This window comes from Uranotaenia lowii, chromosome 2 (assembly GCF_029784155.1).
Source record: "Uranotaenia lowii strain MFRU-FL chromosome 2, ASM2978415v1, whole genome shotgun sequence".
In the NCBI taxonomy this organism is placed as follows: domain Eukaryota; kingdom Metazoa; phylum Arthropoda; class Insecta; order Diptera; family Culicidae; genus Uranotaenia; species Uranotaenia lowii.
This window is the reverse complement of record NC_073692.1, coordinates 26,120,522-26,140,273: the sequence shown is the minus strand read 5'-3', so window position 1 is coordinate 26,140,273 and position 19,752 is coordinate 26,120,522. Positions and strand designations below refer to the sequence as shown.

At 37.1% G+C, this 19,752-nt stretch overlaps 1 protein-coding gene across 6 annotated transcripts in view; it reads right to left on the bottom strand.

Annotated features, from left to right (window-relative positions):
* Nucleotides 1–19,752, bottom strand: part of LOC129740934 (dual specificity tyrosine-phosphorylation-regulated kinase 2) — an 80,421-nt gene extending 60,669 nt beyond the window's left edge. For 2 of the 6 annotated variants that reach the window (XM_055732578.1, XM_055732581.1), the window contains exon 1: nucleotides 18,951–19,752. The gene's annotated coding sequence lies outside the window, so the exon portion shown is untranslated. The remainder of the gene's footprint in view (nucleotides 1–18,950) is intronic. The other 4 variants (XM_055732580.1, XM_055732579.1, XM_055732585.1 and 1 more) reach the window with 4 other exon arrangements.

Below are 19,752 nucleotides of genomic sequence, written 5' to 3'. Positions count from 1 at the left end.
GATATTGACGTTATTATAGATTGGATTGTGATGAAAATTCGCACATGAGTATTTCTGAGAGACGAACAGTCGAATCTAGGTATCAAATTAGGGTCAGGAGCAAGGTTGCCAAAATTACAGAAAAATCTAGAATTTCACAGAAAATTTGAGCAAATTTTTATCACACAATCTGTGTCCCAAAAACATAATTTTCGAAATATTGACAGAATTCACAGATTTTTTGTATTGTTCGTGTTTTCAAAATTGTTATTTTTAAGTCCATACTATTTTTGGATTCCTAGTTTTCAATAAAAAAAAATGATAATATTAATAATTATCATTGATTTAAAATCACAGAAAGTTACAGAAAACATAGGTTTTTTTCGACAACCTTGGTCAGGGTCGTTCAAAGGGTCGTCCATATAAACTGTTTCATATTATCTGTTCACTGTTGATTGGATTGAGATGCAAATTTGACCATGGGAGTTTTACAGCACAGGTAATTTATTTAAGGTGTCTTATCTTGGACGGTGGTACAAACAACGGGTCGTCCATATTAGTTGTTAACTGTTTTCGCGATATTGTCAAGATTATGCTTCGACTTGAGACGAAAATCTGTAGATGTGGGTTATGTGATATGAGCAATTGGTAGCAACAGGTAGCAAAAGGGGTCGTCTATATTAACTATTTTTTGAATCAGATTTGAATAGAAAACATCACACAAAGGAGTTTTGAGGGACGGAAAATTGGTTTCAACTATTGAATTTCGGGTCATAGGACAGTGAAAGAAGTTGTTCAATCAAGAGTTAAGTGTTTTGTGCAATAATTTTGTGGGAGGCAGTCAATTGATGCTTGGTATCCAATTTTAGTGTGAAGGTCAAAGAAAGGAGTCGTGCATATATAAACAAATGTTTCTCTTATAATGTCGTGATTTTGTAACCGATAGAGAAGAAAACACTCTACATACATACTGAATGATGCATTGAAATGTCGAAATTCTCCTTCAACCACATTAAAAAAAATGTAAAATAGCACCTAATTCCTGAAATTTTTAAATGATTTTATTCCCATTTCGTTTGTTTGATTTTATTTTTGAATTATACCCTTTAAATTCAAGAGAAAATGAAGGTTTCAAGAGCTTTGCCAGAATATACTCCAAGTAACAAAAACAACCATAAAAAGGGATCTCAAAAGTTTACTCAGTCTTTCAAGGACGTCTATTAGGGAGGCTTCCAAAAAGACTATGTCAAATTTCAAAAACCGATCATATATAATCATATATAATATACTGGCCCAATAAACTAACCAATCCAAAATTTCAGCTCAAACGGATTGGTATAGGAGTCCCTCAAAGCGCTCCAAATATTGTTTTTTTTTACCCTCAAAAAATCACTTAAAAAGACAGAAGAAAATGGAAAACAAACGAAATTTGATTTTGGATGCCAAATCACTAAAAACTGCTTAGAACGTCAAAATCTGGTGTTAACTCGAAAAAAAAATTTTTTGTCATAAAGTATTATTGGAATTTTAGGAGAAAAGTGCGAGTGTTGAACATAGAAGGGTGTAAATTTGTTTTAACGGGTTCATCAATTCGCTTCAGCGGCCAATTTTACAGGTATGGGTAAAGAATATTCAGAGAGACATCAAAACCTACTTTTCTTCGAAAAACATTCTATAAAAAAGGAAATTAAATGATAAAAATATCGTAGATTTTTTAATCATGCCATATCATCCGTTTGATAAACATCGGAACAAAAAGGCACTGGATTAAGGTTACATTAAAAATTTAATTGAAAACGTCGCACTTGTTCTCGGATATGTTGGCTTGCTCCGCTTAGCTAATCACCATTTACTACTTACTTACTATCTACCCTTCGCCATTCTGAACTGATAAGACTATTCTATTCAAATGAGTCCCAGACGTGTGAATTTCGAAGCTATCATCATCAAGCATAAAGTGTGTTCCCATACTTGAAGTGCGTCGTTCATTTTTTCATAAAAGCATTGGCAGCATGTTGTTGTTTACATATTGTGGAATTGCGTAACATTCACACTCTAGCTAGGCGGCCTAGAGCAGTTATTACGATTTTTTAGTGAAATTGAGCCATAAAAACCTAATTTCCCTCTTTATATGGAACATATTTGAATACTATGAAAATAGAAACACGTTTCCATGAATGACTTTTTTTCAAAATTTTAAAATATACTCTTACTGCCTTCGCAGCCTTTCTGCCACTTAGATAATCAAAGATAATAAAACCCGCTATAATCAGTAATCAACGAACCGTTTTTTATACGTTTTCATCTATCTTTGATAATGATGTACATAATATTAGGTGATGTGCGCGCTCGTTATGAACATTGCAGCACAGCTCCACCTTCACTTTCGACAGACTCTCGTTTTGCCAAATAGCAAATATACAAAGATACATACATGGATGCGTATGTGGGGTCAGTGCGCGATTTTCGGCAGACCATCATCTTCGGGGAAATTTTGATATCTTTTCCTTTTCGGCCGAGCCAGCCCCGGTTTGTTTTCAATTAAGTATCTCGTTCGGCAAATCGAAAACTCCGACTGGGGTGGGAGGTGCCTCGAGATATTCGAAACTAAACTTTTGTTTTCTTTGTTGAAATGGCCTAGCGTAACGAGAGGATCTTGAGACGAAAAAAAAGCCGCAACTTTCTACCATTAGCTCAAAGTGATTCTAAGTTTTTTTTTACTCATGACTGCAGCCTATAATTTAGGACATTAAACATTATTAATTTTTCACAAATTTTCATTTTCACCTAAAATTTTGGTTTAAATAAAAATATTACTAAATATCGTTGAACAAGCCAAAATACTCATTGTAACCTTTATCCAGCGTTATGAACCGTAACAAATAACGAATTAAAATTCCGAAAAGTGAAATGTTAGCGATGATCCGTGAAGCGTTACTTGCCAGCCAAAGCCACTGTCAAACACGAACGAGGGATCCAGTCAACAACATCGTTTTCCAGTGTCGTTTTCTCAGTGAATAATTTATAATCAGCAATGTTGGTACGACAATCCGAACTCGAAAGGGGTATCGAAAATTGTTCGCACTGACGGCAAACGAATGAAGACACAAAAAAAACTGAAGTAAATTGGAAGTTTTTGACGACAGAAAACAATGATTCATGTAGAAGCAATAACCCTGGCTAGTAACAAGTCATGGTAATGAGGAATCACTGATCCAAGCCAATAGGAGACCAGAAATAAATCACCACTTCTGATGAGCTCCAAATGATATCAGTCATCAGGTAATGACAGTTCAGGAACAAAATCCAAAGTACCTAATAAAATTTCGAAATAAAATTTAAAACATTTAATAAAAATCAATCAAAATACTCAATTTTATAAAAAAAAAAATGATTAACCCTTGATTTCATAATTTTTTTAAACAGTTGGATATGACCAAGAAACAAATGACCAAATCCAATGAATTTCAATGTCAAATGATAATTCAACAGTGAAAACTTTCAAGTTGATGATATTTTGTCACATTCTGAATTGTTTTACTATGTAAGATTGAAAATACTTTAACGCCTCACTGAGATGGCTTCAGCGAAATTTGACGGCAGATTTGAATTTTTGAGAAAATTTTCCGTTAAGATAAGTATTATTTCAGGTCCGAATGTTTTTGGGATTATGGGACCAAATTTTCCCATTGTGTAGTATATGTACTTTTTCTCCCTGAATCCTGCTTCCAGAAACCGATTTCCAATCAACACTTAAAAGACCAAGATAAAAACAGTCGGTTCCTAAAAATTTTAACAGCTATCACTTGCCAACCACTGATCCGAATCTTAAAAACTTACCCTTGAAGTGTCTAGAATCAATAAAGTTCGAAGTATTTTATGGAAATTTCTAAAAAAAATTCAAATATTTGAAAGATAACAACCCAAGTAACCAAAAGTTCCATAAAACAGGCTCTTCAAAGCTTACTCAGCTTTGTTTAACGAATGAGTAGCATTCTACTCAGCCTCAAATTTAAGTTCTTATCGATACTTCTAAAGTCCATAATAGAAGCTGAGTAGAAGGCTATTCAGCCTCCACATGAGACCTCGAAAATAAAAGATTAATGAAAAAAGAAATTTCCGTTTCTTGCCATGGTTTTTTATACCTTTTTATATTAATCTGATGTTGCTTTAACTGTAAATGAGTTTCATACTTACTTTAAAAATTTGCATGCTTGGAGATTTGAACCTGAACCAGCGAGGTGAAAACTGAACACGCTACCTCTGTACCATGGCCAATGCTTAGATAGCTGTTTTTTAAACATCAATATGAAATAAACTTGTAATTATCGATTTTTCAAAGCAGGCGATAATAAAAAATGTAAACATTCGTACTTGATCACCAAAGAATGTTTCAACTTTTTCCAAAACAAACTAGGAGGAATTGAAATTGGACGTGAGTACTTTCATGTTTTAAGTTGTTTTTTGTGAATAATTTTCTTTCTATCTGTTTTCTATTTTAGTTTCAAAAATGGAGAGCGCTTAGTTCCTCATTCCAGTTCTCCCAACCACGATAATGAAAAGTTTCGGACCTTGTTCAACTATAAAAAAAGGCATATAGAAATTTCGAACCCTGCTTATCCCACTAAAGAATAAATTCCCGCTAGTTGCAAGAGGCTACCGTCGATACAAGCTGGTAATTACGTTGCTGCAGGTGCAAGAAGAAAAATCGAATTGTAAACGAAAAGATGTGTTTTTTCGGTTAGTAAAATTTATTCTTTAAAATGCTAAACATTGTGAAAAATATATTAGATTTATGTCATTTTTCAATTTTGATTAAAATAGTTGATTTATTTGTGGGTTTAATTAGTTGTCCTTGTAGAGACGAACCAGCTAAAGGCTAAAAGTCTCCCTAATAAAGACAAAAAAAATCGTTGCTCGTACATTCGAAGTTCTGATATTCTGTTATTCACTCTTGTGAAAAATCTTAACGCTAACGTTTGAATTGAAGTTCTATAGAAGTTCTTCATGGAACCAAAAAGTTCGTAACAAGTTCTGTTTGGAATCAAAAAGTTCTCAAGAAGTTCTGCATTGAACCAACAAATTCGTAAGAAGTTCGTAACGAAGCACGATAAGCCTAATTGAATTCTGGATTTTTTAAGGTACTTGGAACGCACAAAAATGTTCTATGCAACTTGTTTAGACTTTTTATGTTCGGTCAGAAGTCCAAATCAAGCACCTATTTTCATTTCTCTTGAGTACCTTTTACTCAGCCAAATGTGAACTTCTAATGCACAGGATTAAGTATCTATGTGACTTTTGGTTACTTGGGAAGAGCAAAAAAAAAGTGAAAGTTGAGAGTTTTATCAAATTTTGTATCCTTGATTTCATTGAATTTTAAGATTAAAAATCACTTGGTTTATAGGTTTAATGCAATGATATATGTAGTATACAATTTTGTTGCATACAAGCTTTGGTGCATTTCACAATTTATTGGTTTTTTGCATTATTTTTAATTACCCACCCTCCCCCTTGCGAATTTTCCACTACGAGCGACAAAAGAAGGATTTGAAATTTGTTCCGGCCTAATAGTTATATGGAAATACGTAACAAATAATTTAATATGTATCAACATACATTGAACAAATAATTTAATATGTATGAATGAATACATTTTTTTCAAATACTCATAGTCTACATAACGGTGTCTCTGGGACAAAATTTTAATTTTCGAACAATAGCATCGCTAATTTCTGCACCACTCGAAAGCTGGGACTCTCCCCTTTCATTTGAGCCTAAATTTGAAATAATTCATCGGGGGGTCTAGAAAAATTTGTTTTTTTTTTTGAAGATATTTTAACCTTTTTAATGGTTTATTCAACGGTAAAATCATACTAATCTTATCACTGTTGAAACACATGTCTTATCGTTAACGTTATTTCAACTCTATATCATGACCTAATAGGAAAATTCCCTGGCTACAACTTTGTCATCAAAGTAATACAAATTGAGAGAAAAGAGTTGTAATGTCGCAAACATAGTGATTATTATTTCATTTGAAAAATCTATTAAAAATTCTCATCGCTGATTGTACCAAGACCAGAAATAGTATCCTGATGACTGGGTTATCGATTGTAGAGTGTTTAAATGTTCAGGATGGTTTCTTTACATTAAAAAATAAATGTTTTACATAAATTTGATAAAGGTTTTCTGGAGATAAGACCATATACATATATCATTTTATTATGAAAAGAGGTGGCTCCTGCTTTACTTGAACATTTTGTTATTCATTTCTTACTTTGAGCAATGCTACTTCTTGTGCAAAATCTTAGCAAAATAATGATTGAAACTATTTTAAACATTTAAAGCCACTGCGCAAAATTCTATTCATGACACGATCAGCCGTAAGGAGTATTGTTATTTATTGTGTGATAAAAGTGATTATTATTTCATTTTATAAAATGCAAAAAAACTTCTGTTCGCTGATTGTACCAAGATCAGAAATAGTAACCTGACAAAAAATACAGCATAGGGGAGATGAGGGCATAACGAGCACCCGAGGCATAATGAGAAGTCCATTTTTATACATAAGTACGTATTTTCTTAAACAAATTTTCATGAGGACTTGTTTCGTACTACCTATAATATTAATTTTTCACCAAAAAATAAATATCCTTTTCATATTTACAGAAATATTAAATAATAACCAGCTAGGTTCTCAAGTGACGAAAATATTATAATTTTTGAGCACCACCAAATAAGCATTTATGACCTTTAAATCATCTTGATCTGAAATGTACGCACTGCAACATGATCTACACATTGTTTCTAAATTTTCAGCATCATAAAATTTTTGATTTTTCACTTTAATCAATTGTAAAACGCGTTTTTACTTTAATTTGTTCACTAGAGGCGAACAGAGCACTTTCAATGAAGGCATATTGAGCATTTTCTGCCGGAGAATCTAGCAGCGAATTCAACTCGATGAAGTCAACTGAATAATAGAGCTACAGCTTAACTTGTATCGTCTGACGATTTGGCCTATTGGTTAGATGTCGGAGAGGTAATCAGTAGACTCGAGTTCGATTCCTGTTCGAGGGGATTTTTTTTGCACATACCATTCATGATTGATTTTTTTTAACGTTACATTATACGGCTAATAGCATCAAAGCATCATCCGTCAAACAAAACACCAGAAACATAATGTATGAACATGTGTTAATTCTTTGAATTCTACAAACAGACCTAGATTATTTTGTTTTTGCTTTGTTTGATGAATCTACGCCTCACCGTTTAGTGCAATCATGATCATAAATGATAAATGAAGAAAAAAAAATCACCTCCACCGGGAATCGAACTCGAGCCTACTGATTATCTCTCCGACATCTAACCAATAGGCCAAATCATCAGACGATACAAGTTGAGCTGTAGCTCTATTACTCAATTGACTTCATCGAGTCGAATTCGCTGCTAGATTCCCCGGCAGAAAATGCTCATTATGCCTTCATTAATGGTGCTCATACTGCCTCGGGGGGTTTCTCATTATGCCTCTACAGTGACTGGTTTTCAGCTTTCGGCAAAATTTTTTAAAATGCTTCTTTAAACGTTTTTATCTACTTTTTCAAGTTTCATCCAATTAGACAATAGACTATTTGAGTGTCGGAACACGAAACAATGATGTAATTCACATATTACAGCTGTTCTCTATGGTTAAATAAGCATTTTCCTTAAGGTGCCCATTATGCCCTCATCTCCCCTATAGTACAAAATAAAAAAAAAATATCTAAATATCAGGGTGTGGCCAGCGAGTTTCCATTTTTAAATTCCTGGTTTTTTCCCGGTTTTCTCTTGTGAGATTTTATGTCTTTCACGGTACTTTTTACAACATTTATTGACCAAACAAATAGAAATTCTATGATATTTGTAAGTAAAAGTGCATGAAAACTGAAAATTTTCAGAGAATCAATTTTTTAATTCAAAAGTTATTCACAACTGCAACAATAACGGTGAAACTTGTTGCATTTCGTACCGATAATAAAGTATTTAAATGTTGAAATGTAAAAGGGTAAGAAAATAATCGAAGTATTTCATTTGTCCAACGAAAAATGTCACCTTTTTGACAACAACCTATTTCATACTTTGACAACTTTTTTTTTACGGAAACTTCTTTATATATATAATTTTAAATTTTTGGACGTCATTTTGGAATCTTGAAGCACAGCATTGTATCATTTTAAAACCACATTATGATATCATGTGGTTGACGTTTCGGATCTGAAATTCTCTAGGAGATTTTAAAGTTCGTTCAACTAATCAGAATCGAAACTTCCACTTGTCAATAAAACAAAGGTTTCCAAAATCTTTAAAATTATAGTAAATAAAATATATTTTTCAAAACATTTAAGGTTAAATTTTTTCGTGAAAATTATTTAACAATGTAGAGAAATGAATCCAACTTAGATGAAATTTCAGGGACTAGATAAGAGAAAATCGATGTTGAAAAAAATGTAATGCAAATCTTGCCGTGCTTAAAAATGTCCAAACTGTAACCGTTCATTACATACAAAATAATGTGTCTCCGACACATTGAGAAATCAGTACCTTAATCATGACTTAGAAATGTCAAAGCCATCGACACTCACAAGGGCTCTCAGGGATTCCTTCCTTTTTACCGCCTTCCCAAAGAAGCACGCAGCCACTTCTCTCGCGAGAGATGTTCATGGGCGTCGGAGGATCGCCTGCGTCACCGCGAGGAAGTGTTATCACCCGGAGAGCGACACATCCGCGTAATCTCATCTTTGTATGTGTGTCGGTCAAAAATATCATAGACCTTTTTACAAAACGGATTTGCATAGCCGTTCTTTCTGTCTGGGACCGTTTTGAAGAACGGAAATGCGCGTCGTGTAGTGTATGTTTCAAAGTTAAAATTTAATGGTGTAAAGTGTTAAAAATCTATTCCTACTATTTACAGATATCATCATTCGTTCCACATCACTCGCCACAAGCGGTAGTGTTTCGTTGCTCCTGCTAGTGTTCCGTAAATAGCATATAGTGTGTGAAGAATTTCGCCCTGATCATCCGGATGTGTGTTCCGTTAGGGCACTCTGCTATTCGATATACCCGATATACTCGTTATCGGAAAAAGTGATACCACAAAAGTGATTAAGTTTTGTGCGCGGCATCGCATCAGAAGACTATCATCAGCCGAAAACAAAAGGCCCCGCTGTTGTACACGATTGCCAGCCAGCAAGGTCATTCGTCATAATAGACGGATAGGAAACCACGTTGTTCGTTCGAAACCAGTTGTGTTAGAGTGGTTCGACCAACTAGGGTGGTTCGAAATATTTTTTTGGTTTTATACTTTTTTTCCAAAAAAGTTTTTTTTTTTTTCCTTTTGGTTTTATTTATATATTTTATTTATATCTTCCTTTTCTTTTATTCTTACTATATTTTATATTAATTTTTTATCTTTTTTCTCAAACAAAATTTTGTTTGAGTTTTTTTTTATAAAGGTTTGACTCTCCACTCTTGCCCGTTATGTCGGAAAGCAACCGACTAACGGATGACGGCGACGAGGAAGGCATGCATCCTCCTTTTAGAGAGGACGACCTCTCCGAAGAATATCTTCTGGAACAACAGTCTTCCCAAAATATCCACATTCAACCGATGTACCTCTCGGACACGGAAGATACTCCTTCCCCCCTCCCACAGACCCCTAACCCTCAGGTTCCCTTTGTGTTTGGCAACTCCCCACCATCACCAGACCCTCAAGAAGTTAACCAGCTGCCTAAACCGCCCCCTCGTCGTCGGGTTTACCAACCTGAATCGACGGGACCTTGGGTAGTTTACATCCGGTCCAAAATGAACGGGAAATCACCTAATGTGATTTCCATCGCCCGAGACCTCGACAGATCTTACCCTTCCGTAATCAGCTACCAGCCGATGAGACCGCACAAGATGCGCATTGTTGTTGGTAGCCTGAAGGAAGCGAATGCCATTGCTTGTGACCCGAAGTTTACGATCGAATACCGCGTATACGTTCCCGCTCGTGACGTGGAAATCGACGGAGTGGTAACCGAAGAGGGTTTGACCGTCGATGATCTTGTGAATTCCGGGGTTGGTCGATTCAAAGACCCTGGTCTTCCCACGGTCAAGGTGCTGGACGCGCGTCAGTTGAAATCAGCATCAGGCGAGGGGGAAGAACGAACATTTTCCCTGTCGAACTCCTATCGTGTTACCTTTTCCGGCACTGCACTTCCTGATTTCGTTGCGATCGGGAAGGTTCGTCTACCTGTGAGACTTTATGTGCCTTCGGTCATGTACTGCCAGAATTGCAAGCAGTTGGATCATACGGCCGCCTACTGTTGCAATCAGGCACGCTGCTCTAAGTGCGGGGAGAAGCATGCGGAAGCTTCGTGTGAAGTACAAGCAGTAAGCAAGTGTTTGTATTGCACAGGCGAGGAATCTCATGCTCTCTCGGCGTGTCCGAAGTACATATCGCGCCGGGAAAAAATCAAGACTTCTTTGAAAACTCGCTCTAAAAAATCATATAGAGACATGCTGATGAAGTCTTTGCCAATCGTCTCAGAGAACCAGTTTGGCCTTCTAAGTGACTATGAATCCGAAGGGGAGGATCCATGCGAAGGAACTTCAGCTGGGCCATTTGTTAAAAAAAATGTTTCACAGGCTCCAAAAAGGAAACGCACAACTAACACACAATCCAGATTAGCTGCCAGCAAAGTTAATAAAACCAAAAATCCTCAAAGTGGAAATAGTAATTCTACCCCTCCTATTCAGAGACCTCCGGGTTTTAATCCGTCCCCGAAGGACTTCCCTCCACTTTCTGGTAAGTCAAAACCCCAGACTTTCCTTCAGAATTCAGGACCATCAGTAGCAAACAGGAATGCAACAATTCCCAGAGAAACTGCATCTGATCCATCGTCGAACAGTTTGCCCAGCTTTTCATCTGATGGTAAGATGAAATTTTCGGAAATTGTTGCGTTCATCTTGGACTTTTTCAGTGTACCAGCAGGTTGGAGGACTATGATTAATATGTTTGTACCTCTTTTAAGAGAAGTCTTGAAAAAGAAAGCTTGCACTATGACCCTCATCGCAGAAGCAATTTCTTTTGATGAATAACTCGTCCACTGAGGTAAGAGAAATTGTTTCTGTATTGCAATGGAACTGCAGAAGTATTTTACCAAAATTAGACTCCTTTAAAGTATTGGTACACAATTTGAATTGTGATGTGTTCGCCTTATGCGAAACTTGGCTCTCTCCAAACACTGATTTCAACTTCCATAGCCACAATATTATTCGCCTGGATCGAGATGGGCAAAGAGGGGGTGGCGTTCTTTTGGGGATCAAGAAATGCCACTCTTTCTATCGTATTCCATTACAACCATCTCCGGGTATTGAAGTCGTCAGTTGCCAAGCTAGAATTAAAGGCCAAGACCTTTGCCTAGCCTCGGTATATATTCCGCCAAATTCAAGCGTGAGCGGGAACCAATTGGCGAATATTATTTCACTTCTTCCAGAACCCCGACTAGTTCTGGGAGACTTCAACTCCCATGGCGTGGGCTGGGGTAGCTCACGTGATGATGATCGTGCTAACATGATATATGAGCTGTGCGACGACTTCAACATGACTGTCTTAAACAATGGGGAAGTGACTCGAATTAATGGATCCCAATCACAGCATAGTATTTTAGACCTTTCTTTAGCTTCTTCCTCTCTGAGCTTGGATTGTACGTGGAAGGTAATCCAAGACCCTCAGGGAAGCGATCATCTGCCTATCAATATTTCTATCACCAGTGGTCGTAGTCCACCTGAAGAGATCAATATTCCTTATGACCTCACAAAGAATATAGATTGGAAAAAGTATGCATCAGGTGTTATTGAAGCCATCGACTCAACGGAAGAACTGCCTCCGGAGGCAGAGTACAGTTTTATGTCCGGAACAATTGTGGACTGTGCAATCGGGGCACAGGTCAGACGGAATGACAATTCGACGATACAAAAACGACCTCCCACTCCATGGTGGGATGGAGACTGCTCACGTGCGCGAGGAGAAAAGTGCAAGGCGTTTGTTGAGTTTCGCAGAACTGGATTGCCAGAGAAGTTCCAACGTTACTTGTCCTTGGAACGCAAGTTTAAGAACTTGATCAGGGGTAAGAAACGTGGGTACTGGAGGCGATTCGTGGATGGGTTATCTCGAGAAACGTCTCTGCACACGCTTTGGAAAACAGCTCGAAACATGCGAAATTACACACCTTCGAACGAAAGTGAAGAAAGCTCGAGTCGTTGGCTGACACAGTTCGCGAAAAAGGTCTGTCCGGACGCAGTACCAGCTCAGAAAAACTATCGGGATACAGAGAATAGTTCCGAAACGGAGGATCAATTCTCGATGGTCGAACTTTCACTTGCGCTCTGGTCATGTAACAATTCAGCTCCCGGACTGGACAGAATCAAATTCAACTTGTTGAAGAATCTGCCAGATACCGCTAAAAAGCGCTTGTTGAATTTATTCAATAAGTGTTTAGAGATGAACATTGTGCCGCATGAATGGAGACAGGTGAAAGTTATCGCCATCCAAAAACCGGGAAAACCAGTTTCTGATTACAATTCGTATAGGCCGATCGCAATGCTCTCGTGTCTCCGGAAACTGCTCGAAAAAATGATTCTCTTTCGGCTGGATAAATGGGTTGAATCAAACAATCTCTTGTCAAGTACACAATATGGATTTCGTAGAGGCAAGGGTACGAACGACTGTCTAGCATTACTTTCATCAGACATTCAATTGGCGTTTGCCCAAAAAGAGCAGATGGGGGCAGTATTTCTGGACATCAAAGGGGCATTCGATTCGGTGTCCATAGAAGTGCTATCTAGTCAACTTAACTCTTGCGGACTTTCACCAATTTTGAATAATTTTCTTTATAACCTGTTGTCTGAAAAAATCATGCATTTTAGTCATGGAGAAACCAAAGTTGAACGAATTAGTTACATGGGTCTACCCCAAGGCTCATGTTTAAGCCCCCTGCTATACAACTTTTATGTCCGAGAGATCGATGCTTGTATGGCACAAAATTGCACGCTAAGACAGCTTGCGGATGACTGTGTTGTTCATATCACAGGTAAAAAAGGCACTCAAATTAAACCTCCGTTACAAGAAACTCTAAATAATTTATCACATTGGGCCAGGAATCTAGGCATCGAGTTTTCGCCTAGTAAAACCGAGTTAGTAGTTTTTTCAAGGAAGCATTCCCCTCCTCAAATAGAGCTCCTTATGATGGGTAGAACTCTAACTCAATCTCTTAGTTTTAAATATTTGGGTGTCTGGTTCGACTCTAAATGCCTCTGGGGAAAACATATTAGGTACTTGACACAAAAATGCCAAAAGAGAATCAATTTTCTTCGAACGATTACTGGAACCTGGTGGGGTGCTCATCCACAGGACCTCATCAGGTTATACCAAACAACGATACTGTCGGTCATAGAATATGGAAGCTTTTGCTTTGAGTCCGCCGCGAAAACCCACTTGATTAAACTAGAACGAATACAGTATCGTTGTTTGCGTATTGCCATGGGTTGTATGCAGTCGACACATACGATGTGTCTCGAAGTACTGGCGGGAGTAATGCCGTTGAAAAATCGGTTCCTCGATTTATCGCTACGTTTCCTAATTCGAAGTGTTACTATGAATCCTTTGGTGATAGAAAATTTGGAAAGGCTTATGAATATTAATTCGCAAGTAAAATATGTAAACAATTATAAAACTTTTCGTCAGTTAGAAATAAACCCTTCTTTGTTAAATTCGGACACGAGTCACTTTTACCCGATCAGTAGTTCCTTAATAAAATTCGATCTGTCCATGACCGTTGACATCCGTGGAATTCCAGATCACGTCCGACCCAACGTCATTCCTTCAATCTTTGCATCAAAAGTACGTGAAATTGACCCTACAAAAATGTTCTTTACTGATGGTTCTAGAATCGACGGCGCGACTGGTTTCGCAGTGTATAATGAGCGCTTTGAAACTTCTTTCAAGCTTCAAGAGCCATGCTCCGTTTACGTTGCCGAACTAGCCGCAATTTATTGTACCTTGGAACACATTCGCACTCTGCCCGTAGACCACTATTTCATCTATTCGGATAGTCTCAGCTCCGTTGAGGCGATTCGATCGATGAAACTGATGAAGCGCTCTTCCCATTTTTTGCTGGAAATTTCAGGGATATTGGGCGCTTTGATCGAAAATTCGTACAGGATTACCTTAGCTTGGATCCCGTCTCATTGTCTTATTCAAGGCAATGAGAATGCGGACTCATTGGCTAAGGTGGGCGCGTTACAAGGTGAAATCTTTGAGAGGATAATAACTTACAATGAATATTTTTCAATACCTCGCACTTTAGCGATTAACGCTTGGCAGTCTAGCTGGGACAATGGCACAAAGGGACGTTGGCTCCATACGATTATCCCTAAGGTTCCGACGAAGGCATGGTTTAAGCATTTTAACATGAGTCGCGATTTCATTCGCGTGGTTTCTCGGCTCATGTCAAATCACTGCCGGCTTGACGCGCATTTGTTTCGTATACATCTAGTTACAAGCAATGTTTGTGTTTGTGGGGATGGCTACCACGACATTGATCATGTTGTGTGGACGTGTGAACGGTTTGATCGATCGAGGGCTTGGCTACTGGATACCCTTAGGGCCCGAAGTAAACTACCTGGTGTTCCAATTCGAGACATCTTGGCAAACTTAGATCTTGAATATTTGTACCCTATATACAAATATCTTAAAATGTCTGAACTGGTCGTTTAGTCCTCTTCCCCTCTGTCTGTACTCTATCTAATGCTCTTTTCGTCTATTTATTAGAACAAACTTTCATCCGACGGGTCCTACAACACCACAAAGAAGGCTGGCCAGGAAGTCGAAAACCCTGAGGTAGCTATCGAAACCACAGCTACAGGAAGCCACCACCGGACCCTAACGGAAACTGTTCTTGGAAGTGACCCCAGTTAATCCCCTTTCCTTTCCTATACATAGTTGAATTAACAGTTGAGTAGCCGCGACGATTACGGCCCCCCTCTTACTAACCCAAAGTTAGGAAAAATACTCCCGGCACATAAAAACTTTATAAGTAAAATGCCTAATAAAACCTTTTGTAAATAAATAAAAAAAAAAAAAATATTTACAGATATAAAAAGCCTTGCGAACAAACACGTTAAAATTAAAAGAAAACTGTGTTAAAATGTATCAAAAATAGAAAGGTTTGTTAGAAAATAGCGAAGTATTGCGAAACACGTTAAAACTTAATTTATTTATATAAACAGCCAATACAAAAAGTGCTTGAACTACACACAACACCTAGTGTAACAGCACGCTCTACAAAAAAAAAACAACATAAAAAGGTAAATTTGTAATGTTAACCGAAGAAAAACACATTGTAAACCACGTGTATGTTAATATGACGTCACATGTATTATAACCTATTTGGCAGGTCCAAGAGGGCCTTTTTTGTTTTGGTCTATTCTTTTTCGTTCGGCTAAGCAGCACACGGCACAACAAACTCCAGACAGGAAGAATCTACCAACTTGCAAAAACTACCATCCACACGGTATCAACTAGAACGGTCATCACCTTCCATCCAAAACGGTGTCAGAAAATAGAAACATCGACCTGCTGCTCGGGGGCTCTTCCGGGACGCCGGAATGGAGCCTATGAGGGTAGAACCAGTTCCAGACAGACGTGGAATCTGTCAACCAGAGGAAAGTCTCCGGCCTCTGTACTTCGGGTTCCGGCATAGAGCAACGCAGAGCCAAACAACTATCATTCAAGCAAGTGACAAAAGCTTAACCGCAGACCGCAAGTATGCCTTTATGTGACGTCAGTAAGAAAATTAGTCTTAAATAAATTGAAAAATGTAATCTAATTAAACCCGATAGGTCTTATCTGTTAGTAGAGTAATTTTGAACATTTTACATTTATTTTGTCCGTTTTACGTTCTGGGCCAAGAGGGCACCACCAAAAACTTCACTTCAAATCAGTCCCTGGCAGAATTAGTTCATTTTAAAATAACAGTTTGACCCGGTTGGGAACATGCGAGGTACCACTCGCAGTGTGGCAATGGTAAATTTTCCCCGTTTCATGAACATCCCTATTGGAGTTTCCTCTAATATTCTGAATACTCCGGAGGAAGTAGTCTGTGCTATCCCTCAGAAAAATACGACCCTGAGTTCCACTCATTCCACCCACAAATCCCGCTAAATATAAACAAACCACCCACCCGCTGAGCAACCGCGAGTTACAAAACTTGATTCCAACTACCGTAAGATGAAATGATGGGAATAGAAATAGACCAAGAAAAATGATTATGATCACATGGGAGAACTATTCCCTTCATTCCGATAGACATCGACACTCAACCAGTATAATATTCATACGCCAGGTTGGTCTCCTGTAGTAGAATGTTAATACATGGGCCCCGGAGAGGCGCAAGATGTGGGTTCAAGTCTCACCGGGAGACAAGGCGAATTTTTTTCGCATGTTTTTCAACATCGATTTTCTCTTATCTAGTCCCTGAAATTTCATCTAAGTTGGATTCATTTCTCTACAAAAAAGTTTCGCTGACTGAATGTTTGAGTCAAGACCCATCTCTGGGTCGCAATTTAAAAATATTATTTAACAATATTTGAAATGTTAATATTTTGTCATTTTTTAACTGCGGGGGGAATTAATAAAGTTTAAGGTATTCTATCCAAAAATTTTATTCTTCGAAAAACCATGTTAGATTTGTAAGAGTTGGACGCGAAAGTAGAGATTAATTGTCATTATTTTCTACATGTCTCTAAGAGGAATGAAAAGCCCATAATAATGTCTTGAAATGAAAGCTGCAACATCAAAAGGGCAGGAAAATGTTATATTTGGCCGAATATTTGATGATACAAGGGATACTTTTTTTAGATTTCTCATGTAGAAGTTTACTATATTTTAATTCAAAACTTGGGAAATTTTTAATGCTATTATTTAATTTCACTTGGGAAGTTATTAAGTTATAAATGTGTATTTGAAAAGGGGTTAATCAATCTCAAAAATCTCAGAAAATAAAATTTATAAAAATCGCCAGAATGAACCAAATTTAAATTCTGATATATCAGAATATTCAGATATATATACAAGCTTATTTTGTGCTGTTAATGTAGTTTACTTTTAAACTCGGAGTTGAAAAGTTGAACTCAAATTCTGAATATGGGTATATGATTTTCAATGTTATTTGAACAATTATTTCTGAAATCATAGTACTGTGTACTGGTTACTATATTATGGATTAAGATTAATAGTTTTTAGTTTTGGTTTTATTTATGTTTTAAAATAAGTATGTTAAATCCAGAGTATGGGTGAAAATTAAGAATCTCCAGCTTAGGTATATTTTTACATTTTGAAATTTAATTTTGAGTCCGATTTCAAAACTTGAAATCTCAAACTTATACCAGTATCTTTTTAAAAATTTATCTGCATTTTCATTCCAGCTTCTGACTGAATGCATGATTCAAGTCTCAGAATGCAGTTCAAGATAACAAACCAACCCCTCCTGATACCAGTTGGAGGAAGGACAAGGGTGGGTTCGAGACTGGCCTCTACTTACTCCCCAAGCATCTCACCTGTCGGTAACTTATGGGATTCGAACCCAAAAGTTTTTCTTGCCGATACCGGGAATCCGAACCTAGTACGCCTGGGTTACCAGACTCGCGCCAGCCTATTCACTAGACCACATCAGCGCTATGAAATATAGTTCTAAATTATTATAAGAATAAGATAGACGGACTTAAATAGTTAGATAACTTAAATAGTTCTCGGATAGAACAAAAACTACAGAAGGTAAATTTTGGTTAAAATTGACAAAATTGAAAACCTGGTCATAAATCACAAATATAAACATATTTTCATTGGAAAAAGTAAAAAAAAAACTAATTCTTGGTTCAAACCACGTAACATAATATTCTTTGCATTAAATTCTTTCTAATAAAACAGAACAAAATTTTGAAACGAATGATGAATATGCTTGAAATGGTGTTTTTTTTTTCATTTTTTTACCCATTGCACACCGTAGCGGAGCGGACTGCACACACGGTGTGCAATGGACAAATTTTTGTGAATTTACGATTAAATTTTGAAAATTTCATTGTATTCATGTTTTTTAAATAAAAATTGATCAAATCAAAGGATAAAAATTTTTCGCTCCCCGGGGACGTGTTCGAAAAAAGTGGCCGTCTCGAATGGGTTAATAAATATGATAGTTGACCATGGGTGCACGGTTTCACCTCAATTTTTCCGTTTTCTAACATTGATTGTGCTTATGCTTTTCGACATATTTTTAATGAATTATGCCTTACATTTTAGCTTCGTAAGAGAATGGACACAAACAAACAACATTCACCGCCATTTATTCATCGAAATTGAAAGATGCATGGATTCAAAACTATTTCATCGTAGATTGAAAGTTTTTGCATACTTTAAATGAAGAATTTAGACAAAAATTGAATGTACCACACTCAAAACCGGTACTTTATATAAATTTTAAAGTGAAGATCGTCATTTAAATAGGGACGAAAACCTCATGAGAAGATAAAATTCCTTGTGAAATTAAAAAAAAAATCGTCATTTAAGCTCTGTTCTCATATTTTTGGAAAACGATCCCATAACGGGTTGCAAACTATTAGTAAGATATATGGGATGAATAAACCCAAGAGGCTTAAAATCCCAAATAAAACATCAAAATATATTATATATTATCTTACATCACGGTATATTTTTAAATTTTAAAAATTCTTCGTCTATCATGTTAGAAAGTTTTACATCGATTTATCAACTTCTTTCATCAATTTTATAATGGACGGATGTTTGAATATACATATTGCTTCGAATGCCCTTCCGGGCCTAAGACCCGGATGCCGATCGAACCCTTCTATTCCAAGCGCAAACCAACAAATCTTACCATACCACCTTCCTCGTCGAATGGCCGCGCCTCCTTTTGCGTTTCCCACCCGCAACGAGAACTTCCACTAGCACGTTTGTTCCAACTTTTTTGTGACCTCTCCTTGCTTCCTTCATTCGTTAAAAGATTTCGACTTCTTTATTCCTGGTCGACCACCTTTTTCTTTCGTATACGATTCTTCGCACACCATGTACGCAACTTCTTCCCAATTTTTCGTGTGGTTCAGAATCAAAATCTGATCAAACACGGCCCCTGATTTTTTTTTCCTCTGTTCTATGCGTGATGAACCTTTTGCCTTTTTTCCTTCTTTCTCTCTCTCTCTCCCTTCGGCTCGCCTTTTTCTTCACTGTTGCTTCTTATTACAGAAAAAAATATTACCAAAGTATTGCACTCACATTTTTTTTCTTTCTTTCTACGAATTTAGCTCGCAGACCACACCGATTCCGACTTTTCAAACATAAATTTAGTGCATGCACTTTTCCTCAATTAATCCATGTCTAAAATGGGAAAATTTCTATCTTATGGACATGACACAAACGCACTTTTTCGATCCAACATTACACCCCGAAAAACAGAACTTGCATGCAGCCAAAATTAAAAACTTCAAACAAACCACACAATTTATGGCTAACATTGATTTTTAAACAGTACTTTTTTCAACACCGTTGCTTAGAAATCTTTTCAGGCCACAATAATGGAAAATTCATGCAAGGTTCAGTACGTGTTTCGCTGCCAAGATTCGACACTTTCCGATGATCCCGTTGTCTTTTCCCAACTGAGAAACATGGCGACGACGACGACG